Source organism: Dromiciops gliroides, chromosome 1 (genome assembly GCF_019393635.1).
Source record: "Dromiciops gliroides isolate mDroGli1 chromosome 1, mDroGli1.pri, whole genome shotgun sequence".
NCBI lineage: Eukaryota > Metazoa > Chordata > Mammalia > Microbiotheria > Microbiotheriidae > Dromiciops > Dromiciops gliroides.
Window position 1 is genome coordinate 558,795,250 of NC_057861.1, and position 10,781 is coordinate 558,806,030.

The window sequence follows — 10,781 nt, forward strand, 5'->3', positions numbered from 1 at the left end:
TCTTGGAAGCTTTGGATATAGGGGCCCTGTGGTTGATCTTCCTTATTGCTGAGGAAGTTTTCTATAATTCTGAACTGTCTTTGCTTGTTCATCTTTTACTTGACTTTAAACTCTCCACTGGGTGGCCCTGTTTTTCACTTCCACTACTGTTCCCAGCTTCAGAGGGTCCCAGGTGTTTTGGTTTGAGGGAGGAAAGGTTTTTCTCTCTCCTGGCCTATTCTCTGGTCTGAAGATAACCACAAGTCTACTTATTAAACAACCTACCAGCAAAGCTTTCTTTGGTGTGGTTCTTAGCTTTGGTGAGCCTGCACCCCTCGCCCACCTGGGCCTCCTATTGCTCAGGATTTCTTCCTGGTTTCCCACTGGGTTAGGACAGCCACATTTCTCCCTAGTTCTGCTGATACCCCTGCACTTCTCCCCTGTCCCTTTCACCTGACCACATGCTCAAATCTAGAAGACGCTGGTGCTATAGCTGATTTAGAAGCTCTGGGGTAAATTCCTCTGGCGGCATGTATGGGGTCTCTGTTGCTGAGATCACAGGGTTGGCCTTTATTCGTAGTCCAGTATGCCCTCCCTGCAATCTATCTATAGTTGGAGAATAACCTTAACCCATATTTTTGTGTGTTTTCTGCTCTGGTGGTTCTTTTATTGCTGTTTTTAGGGTAATTGTATCAGGAGCTTTGTGCATTTAATGTCTTTCCTCTGCCATCTTGGCTCCACCCTGATAGGTGCAACTATTACCCCCATTTTAAAGATAAGAGGACAGAGAAAGAGAAGTCAAATGACTTCTCTAGGTCACACAACTGGTAAGAGTCAGGGGTAGGATTTGAACTTAGATCTTCCTGACTTCAAGCCCACTACCCTGCTCATTGCTCGACCTCTCTGCCACTTCACTTACCTTGAAGAGGTAAAATCTTGACAGAGTGAATGATTCCTTTATATATCAGCAGAATGTAGTGTGTATATATAGACTGGACCTAAGATTTCATGGTGTGAGGAGCTCCTGGAGAAAAGCCCCATCTACCACTGCAAGTCAAAATCTCTTCTGCAACTTCTAGCTTTAGAAGTTGGCTAGAGCACTGAAACATTAAGTGACTTGGTCAGGGTCATAAAACCATTACATATTTAAAGTAGTTTCTTTCTTTTTTTGGGGGGGGGGGAGAATGAGGGTTAAGTGACTTACCCAGGGTCACACAACTAGTAAGGGTCAAGTGTCTGAGGTCAGATTTCAACTCAGGTCCTCCTGAATTCAGGGCCGGTGCTTTATCCACTGCACCATCCTAGCAATTTCAACAAAATAATTAAAAATATGTTAATTATAACTGAAATCATGTTGGCCACAGGCAATTTCACAAACTATCAATTACTCCCACCAAGGAAGAAACCTCAGAAGGCAATGATAGCTGCAGCAGATGGCAGCAGTAGCTAAGTGGAGATGTCCCCAAATATCAGCTTTCAAAGCAGAGAACATAGGTCAAACAAATGGTTCTGGAAATACAGTATAAAAGTAGTGGCAAAAGTTCTGGAACTGGGGCAGCTAAGTGGTGCAGTGGATAGAGCACCGGCCCTGGATTCAGGAGGACCTGAGTTCAAATCCGGCCTCAGACACTTAACACTTACTAGCTGTGTGACCCTGGGCAAATCGCTTAACCCCAATTGCCTCACTAAAAAAAAAAAAAAAAAAAAAGTTCTGGAACTGTGGCAAGAAAACTTGAAAAAATGGATAAAAAACAACAATGTCAAGTTCTTGTGGAGTTACATTCAGTATGATTCTACAACTTTTAATTTTCTTTTAAATTATTTTTTTGCTAATCTAGCATCTTTCCTATTTTGCCATTAACTTAAGCTTCCTTTCCACTATAATGGTTGAAAAGTCACTGAATAGAGTCTCTAGTAACAATTGTCTTAGAATTACCCCAAATATACCCCAAATATTAGCAAGGAGATTACAGCAAGTGATCATCAGGATAATACACTATGACCAGGTGGGATTTATACCAGGAATTCAGGGCTGGTTCAACATTAGGAAAACTATTAACATAATCAACCACATCAATAAGAAAACTAACCAAAATCATATGATTATCTCAATAGATGCAGAAAAAGCTTTTGACAAAATACAGTACCCATTCCTAATAAAAACAATAGAGAGCTTAGGAATAGGTGGAGCTTTCCTTAAAATAATAAGCAATATCTACCTAAAACCATCAGCAAGCATTATATGTAATGGAGATAAGTTAGAGGCCTTTTCAATAAGATAAGGGATGAAACAGTGATGTCCATTATCAACTCTATTATTCAATATTGTACTAGAAATATTAGCATTAGCAGTCAGAGAAGAAAAAGTAATTAAAGGAATTTGAATAGGCAAGGAGGAAACAAAACTATCACTCTTTGCAGATGATATGATGGTATACTTAGGGAATCCTAGAGAATCAACTCAAAAATCACTTGAAACAATTAACAACTTTAGCAAAGTAGCAGGATATAAAATAAATCCACATAAATCATCAGCATTTCTATACATGACCAACAAAGTCCAGCAGCAAGAGATAGAAAGAGAAATTCCACTTAAAGTAATGGTAGACAATATAAGATACTTGGGAGTCTACTTACTGAGACAAACCCAATTGAACACAATTACCAAACATTTTTTAATAGAATTTTATTTTCCAAAATATATGTAAAAACAAAATTTTAACATCAATTTTTTAAAAAAACTTTGTGTTCCAATTTCTCTTCCCCCATCTATTCCCACGCGCACCCACAAGAACTCAAGCAACTGAAAATAAGTTATACATGAGTAGTCATGGAAAAATTCCCATATTAGGTAGTTGTGAGAGAAAACACTCAAAAAACACAAAACTTCAGATAAAGGAATTATCAAAGAGGAAAAGAAAAAATTAAAAATGTGTTTCCATCTGTTTTCAGATATTATCAGTTCTTTCTCTGCAGATGGGCTGCAATCTTGATAAGGCCTTCTGGGTTATATTGGATCATTGCCTTGCTGAAAATAACCACATGCTTCCCAGCAGATCATCCCCCACTGTTGCTGTTTTTTGTATACAGTACATTTCATTCTGCTTCAGTTCATGTAGGTCTTTCCAGGTTTTTCTGATAGTATCCTGTTCATTATAACCTGTATATAGTACCTTAAGCTTGACAGACAATTTTCTTCATAAAAGCCCAGCAAAGTAGGTTTTTGCCATAGTAATCATTTTGCCATTTTAATCAATCATCATAACTATTTCCCTCCATCCCACTCCCTTCCCATGACATTTACTCTATCTTCTTTTTACCTATTCCTCTTCAGAAGTATTTTATTTCTGACTATCCTCTCCCTTTCTCTGCACTCCCTTTTTTCACCCTTCCTTCCTTATCCTTTTTCCCTCCTACTTTCCTGCAGGGTTAAATAGATTACTCTTCCCAATTGGGTATGAAATCTATTCCCTCTGTGATCCCACTCCAATGAGATCAGGGTCCCTGAGCTAATTCTGTGTTCTAAATTTTTCTTCCTCCCTCCTTCCTCAACTCTCCCTATGAGATCAAGCAATTCAATATGTCATACTGATGCAGTAATGCAGAACATCTTCATCTTCCTTGAAAGTGTTTTGTTTTTACTGCTCTCTCCCCAATCTACTCTTTCCTCCTTCCCTTCTTCCCTCTCTCCCCTTTTCTCCCTCCTCTCCCCCCCCCCACTCAGGGCAAAAATATATTACTAGACCTACTTGAGTATGTATGTTAGTCCTTCTTTGAGCCAATTCTGATGATATTAAAGTTTACACAATTCCCAACTCCTTCCCCCCTCTTCTATTTTACTTCATAAGCTTTTTTCTTGTTTCTTTCATTGAACTACCTCTCCCCTGTAACGATTGGAATAACGCCGCCTGCTGGAGATTTACTGTAGAAGAGTTCTGCCCATGAAGCGAAGGTCTTTGAGGGCAAGACTAGGAGTCTTTTCTTTGGCATCAGGAAGTGACGCGGACTAGTGGGAGGAGGAAGGAAGAGACTGGCGCTCACTCTCGCGCTCTTTCCTCTGGACTCTGGTGGAGAGCGGAGCTAGAAATGTGCTCTCCCTTTAATAGATAGGAATCTAGCCCTTTCTCTCTCTCTTTACCAAATTCTTATTCTCCTTAATAAATGCTTAAAAGTCTAACTCTTGCTAAAGCTTATAATTTATTGGTGACCACTCATTAGATATTTTAGACAGTTTAGCTAGAATTTTAGCCCTTAACACCCCAGACCATCTCTCCCCTTCTCCCTCCCCCAGTTCATTCCTCCTACACCTCATCCCTATTTTTTTATGATGTCATCATGGATTAGTGAGGTAGCATAGTGGACAAAGCACCAGCCCTGGACCCGGGAGGCCCCAAGCTCAAATCCAGCCCCAGACATAAGACACCCCACCCTGTCTGCTCCACAAAAAACAAAACATAAATGCTTTACAGATGTCATCCCTTCATATTCAGTTCAGACTTGTGTCTTCTGTGATTTTCTTACTGAGATAGTTCTTATGATTTCAAAGTATTATCTTCCCATGTAGGAATGTAAACAGTTTGATCTTTTAATATCCCTCATGAAGTCTTTTTCCAATTTATCTTTTTATGTTTCTCCAGGGTGTTGTATTTGAAAGTCAAATTTTCTATTCAGTTCAGGTCTTTTCATCACAAATGCCTGAACGACCTCCTTCTCATTGAAATCCCATTTTCACCTTTAAAAGACTATACTCAGTTTTGTTGGGTACATGATTTTTGTCTGTAGTCCCAGTTCCTTTGCCCTCTGGAATATCATATTCCATGCCCACCAGTCCTTTAATATAGAGGTTGTTAGATCTTGCTTTATCCTTATTGTAGCTCCACAGTATTTGAATTACTTTTTTTCTAGCTGCTTGCAATATTTTCTCCTTTACCTGGGAGTTCTGGAATTTGGCTATAATTTTCCTGGAGGTTTTCCTTTTGGGATCACTTTCAGGAGGTGATCGGTGGATTCTTTCAATTTTTATTTTAGCTTCTGCTTCTAGAATACCAGGGTAATTTTCGCTCACATTCTCTTGGAGGATGGTGTCTAAGCTTTTGTTTTAGTCATGGTTTTCAGGTAGTCCAACGATTTTCAACTTATCTCTCCTAGATTTATTTCCCGGGTCAGCTGTTTTTCCAAGAAGGTATTTCACATTGCCCTCTATTTTTTCATTCAATTGGATTTGCTTTACTGTGTCTCAGTTTCTCATAAGGTCACTAGCTTCCATTTGTTCAATCCTAATTCTTAGGCAGTTATTTTCATCAGACAGTTTTTTAATATCCTTTTCCAATTGGCTTTTCAAACTGTTGACTTTTTTCTCATGACTCTCCCGCATCGCTCTCATTTCCCTTTCCATTCTTTGCTCCTTTTCTCTATATCTTCTTTCTATTTCTCCTACTTTCTCGTCAAAGTCACTTTTGAAAGCTTCCATGGCCTGAGACCAGTTCATATTTTTCTTGGAAGCTTTGGATGTTGGAGCTTTGACCCTGTTATTATCTTCTTCTTCTGAGGTTGTATTGTGGTCTACCTTACCCCCAAAGAAGTTTTCGATGGTTTTCTGCTTTCTCTGCCTGCTCATCCTGGCTTACTATTTCTTGGCTTTTAACTCCTTCTTTAAGTGTGGCACTGCTTCCAGGAAACAGTGTTCAACCTACAGCGTGGCCTGGGGGATGGTTGGGCTTCTTCTCAGCCTGCCTGGCCTCATGTTCATTTGGTTTTAAACTCTCCACTGGGGGGTGGGGTTGGGGCTGCTTCTTGGCTCTGCTACTGTTCCCAGCTTCAGAGGGTCCAAGGTGTTTTGGTTTGAGGGGAGGGCAGGTTATAATCTACCAAACACTTTTCACACAAATCACACCAGATTTAAATAATTGAAAAGATATCAATTGCTCATGGATGGGCAGAGTGAATATAGTAAAAATGGCAATTCTACTTAAATTAATTTACTTATTCAGTGCCATACCAATCACACTACCTAAAATTATTTTATAGAGCTAGAAAAAATAATAACAAAATTCATCTGGAAAAACAAAAAGTCAAGAATATCAAGGGAATCCTTTTCCTTAAGATCGCGCTGAAGGCGAAGAAGGAAGCGGGTGTTCCCCCCAAGACGGAAGCCAAGTCCAAGGCTTTGAAGGCCAAGAAAGCAGTATTGAAGGGTGTGCACAGCCACAAAAAGAAGAAGATCTGGACATCCCCCACCTTCTGGCGACCCAAGACTCTAAGGCTTTAAAGGCAGCCCAAGAAATGTGCCCTGAGGAGAAACAAGCTTGACCACTATGCCATCATTAAGATTCCCTTGACCACTGAGTCTGCTATGAAGGAGATAGAGGACAACAACAGCCTTGTCTTCATTGTGGATGTCAAGGCCAACAAACATCAGATTAAGCAAGCTGTGAAGAAGCTTTATGACATCGATGTGGCCAAGGTCAACACACTAATCAGGCCTGATGGAGAGAAGAAGGCCTATGTCCGACTGGCTCCAGACTATGATGCTTTGGATGTTGCCAACAAAATTGGAATCATCTAAACGGTGTCCAGGAGGACTCAGTTCAAATGTTTCCCCAGACACTTGACACTTAATAGCCACATGACCTTTCATTCATCAGCAACTCACTTTACCTGAATTGTCCTGCATACTACTACTATTTAATAAAGAGCACCTACTACGACTATACAATTAAAAAAAAAAAGAATATCAAGGGAAATAATGAAAAAAATGCACAGGAAGGTGGGTTAGCTGTACCAAATCTGGAGCTTTACTATAAAGTGGCAGTCATCAAAATGATCTGGTACTAGCTAAGAAATAGAGTGGAAGATCAATGGAATAGGTTAGGTACAGGAGACAAAGTAGTAAATGACATTAGTAATATCGTGTTTGATAAGCCCAAAGACTCCAGCTTCTGGGATAGGAAGTCAGTATTTGACAAAAACTGCTGGGAGAACTGGAAGATAGTATGGCAGAAATTAGGCATAGACCAACATCTTACACCTTATACTAAAATAAGGTAAAAATGGTTACATGATTTAGACATAACAGGTGATACCGTAGGTAAATTAGGAGAGGAAGGAATAGTCTTCCTTTCAGATCTTTGGAAAGGAGAACAGTTTATGACCAAACAAGAGATAGAGAATATTATAAAATGCAAAATGGATGATCTTGATTACATTAAATTTAAAAAAGTTTTTGTACAAACAGAAGCAATGAATTCAAAATTAGAAGGGATGCAGAAAGCTGGGAAACAATTTTTATGGCCAGTACTTCTGATAAAGGCCTCATTTCTAAAATATATAGGGAACTAAATCAAATTTATATGAATCCACGTCATTCCCCAATTGAGAAATAGTCAAAGATATAGACAGGTAGTTTTCTGATGAAGAAATCAAAGCTATCTATTCCCATATGAAAAAATGCTATTCACTATTGATTAGAGAAATGCGAATTAAAACACCTCTGATGTACCACCTATGAGATTGGCTAATATGACAAAAAAGGAAAATAATAAATGTTGAGGAAGCTGTGGGAAATTGGAACACTAATGCATTGTTCATGGAGCTGTGAACTCATACAACTATTCTGGAGAGCAAGCTAGAACTATGCCCAAAGGACTATAAAGCTATGGATACCCTTTGACCCAGCAATAGCACTTTTGGGCCTTTTTCCCAAAGAGATCATAAGAAAGGGGAAAAGGACCCACATATACAAAAATATTTATAACTGCTCTTTTTGTAGTGGCAAGGAATTGGAAATTGAGGGGCTGCCCATCAATTGAGGAACGGCTGAAAAAGTTGTGGTATATGAATGTAATGGAATTCTATTGTGCTGTAAGAAACAATGAGCAGGAGAAGTTCAGAGAAACCTGGAAGGACTTGCATGAACTGATGATGAGTGAGATGAGTAGAACCAGAACACTGTACACAGTATCAGCAACATTGTCTGTTGATCAATTTTGATGGAATAGATTCTTCTCACCAATGCAATGGTACAGGAGAGGTCCAGGGTACTCATGATGGAAGGGGATCTCCAAATCCAGAAAAAAAAAGAACTGTGGAGTAGAGATGCTAATTGAACCATACTATTTCTTTTGTTTTTGGTACTGTTGTTTCTCTATTTTGAGGTTTTTCCTCATTGCTCTGATTCTTCTCTTATAACATGACTAAAGCAGAAATATGTTTAATGTTTTATATATATATATATATATATATATATATATATTTGGGTTTGGATTGATATTTAATTAAAAAAAGGATTTTCAAGTATTCCTGATAAAAAGAGCAGAGCTGAATATGAAATTTGACTTTCAAATACAAGAGTCAAGAAAATATTAAAAATGCTAACAGAAATGCAAAATTATAAGGAATTAAATAAGGTTAAGCTATTTATATTCCTACATGTTAATATGGTTTTCATAAGTCGTACAAACTTCATTATTCAGGCATTTAGGATTTTACATAGACAGAGGGCATGGTGTGAGCTGAATACGATGGGATGATATCTAGAAAGAAAAAAGGTAATTAGAAAGAGGGATACACTGGGAAAAGGGGCAAGGGAGAGTTTAAAATGTGGTGAATTATCTCACATAAAAGAAGTGTGAAGGAACATTTACAGTAGAGGGAAAGTTGGGGTGAGTTCTTAAACTTTACTCTCATTAGAATTGATTCAAAGAGAGATACCACTCACACACAATTAATTATAGAAATCTATTTTATCTTATAAGAAGGTAGAAAGGGAAGGAGATAAGAGAAGGGCATACTAATAGAAAGGAGGATATATTGGGTGATGTAATCGTCAGAGTCAAAACAGAGAGATGAAGGTGTCAGAATGGAAGGAAATGCACAGTAATAATAACTGAAAAATTACAGAAAAAATTTCTTATAAATGCCTCTTTTCACTAATACATAGAGAATTGAGTAATTTATAAAAATAGAAGTTATTCCTCAATTGACAAATGGTTAAAGAATATCAACAGGCAGTTTTCATGTGAAGTAATCTATAGTTACCTAAAGTCAGATGAAAAAATATTCATAATTACTATTGATTACAATTCTGAGGTACCACATCACACCTATCAGATTAACTAATATGACAGAAAAGGAAAATGACAAATGTTGGGGGAGATATGGCAAAATTGAGACACTAATGCATGGTTGGTGGAGTTGTAAACTGATTCAACCATCCTGAAGAGCAATTTGAAACTATTCCCAGAGGGCTAAAAAACTGTGCGTATCTTTTTATTCAACATTAGCACTACTATGTCTACATACAAATGAGATTTAAAAAAGATAAAGATGTACAAAACAATTCACTGAAGATTTTTCTGCAGTGACAAAGAATAAGAAATTAAGGGGATGCCCAGCAATTTTGAAATGGCTTAACAAGTTGGGATATAGTATTTTGATATAGGATTGTGATGGAATACTTGTGCTCTAAGAAATGTTGAGCTAGATGCTCTCAGGAAAAAAAAAAAACCTGGGATGATTTATATGAACTGATGAAAAGTGAAATGAGTAGCACATTTTACACAGGAACAGCAATGATCATAATCAACAGTATGATGATCAACTGTGAATGACTTAGCTATTCTCAGCAACATGATGATTTAAGACAATGCCAAAGGTCTCATAATGAAAAATGCTATCTATCTCCAGAGAAGGAACTGATAGAGTTACATAGAGATAGGGTTTTTTTTTAATTTATTTTGTTTATATTTTTTATTTGTATTTTCTTTCAAAATGTGACTACTAGAAATCTGTTGCATAATTGCACATCTGTAACCTATATAAAATTGCTTGCCTTGTCAATGAGCAGCCAGAGGAGAGAAGAAAGGAAAATTTGTACCTCATTTTTAAATGAATGTTAAAAATTGTTTTTACATGGAATTTGGAAAAATAAAATAAGGTGATTTTTAAAAGTATAGAATAACATATGAAACAAATAGGTAACTTTAGATTTCATTGGCTAGCCCATAAGCAGAATATGCTATTCAGATATAAAGAACACAATTTAAGAGTGAGAAACTCAAGAATATCTAGACAAGTATAATCAGGATGATTAAGGGGTAGACAAATCAGTTGAAGCAAGTAGGGTTTTAAAAATTAATGGATGAATGAGTGTATAAAAAATCAAATGAATGAATGAGTAATTGCATAAATGATTGAACAGATCAAAAGGGCAAATGCTATTTTGTAAAATAGGTGAGATTTATTAAATAATTGGGAATTAACCTGCTAACATAAATCTAACACCAACATAAAGAAAAGTATGAACATTTGTCAGAAAAGAGAGAATACTTCTTCAACAATTTGTGCGCCATCCATTTTCATAATTAGGTAAGAAAGCTAATATCACAAAGAAAAACAATTCAGTTTTAAAAAGTGAATATTGGAGCAGCTAGGTGGCGAAGTGAATAGAACACCGGCCCTGGAATCAGGAGTACCTGAGTACAAATCCGGCCTCAGACACTTAACACTTGCTGTGTGACCCTGGGCAAGTCACTTAACTGCAATCGCCTCAATATAAAAAAAAGTGAATATCCTAAAGCTTAACAATAAACAATTTAGTTCATAAATTTAATGGAATATCAAATAAAACAGCAATGGACTAAATATAGAATTAGTCAACATGATAATGAAACTGCTTACATAGGTGGTCATGTGGACTGGAAAGGACCATACCTTTTTCTCTGTTGTATATCACACCTTCATTAAAATTGACCATGTATTAGGGCAAAAACTTCACAACCAAATGTAGAGAAGAAATATTAAAT

The 10,781-nt window shown here is 37.3% G+C and overlaps 1 pseudogene; it reads left to right on the forward strand.

The window, feature by feature from the left end:
* Nucleotides 1-509: 509 nt before the first annotated feature.
* LOC122751688 lies at nucleotides 510-6,598 on the forward strand (annotated as a pseudogene).
* The last annotated feature ends 4,183 nt before the right edge of the window (nucleotides 6,599-10,781 follow it).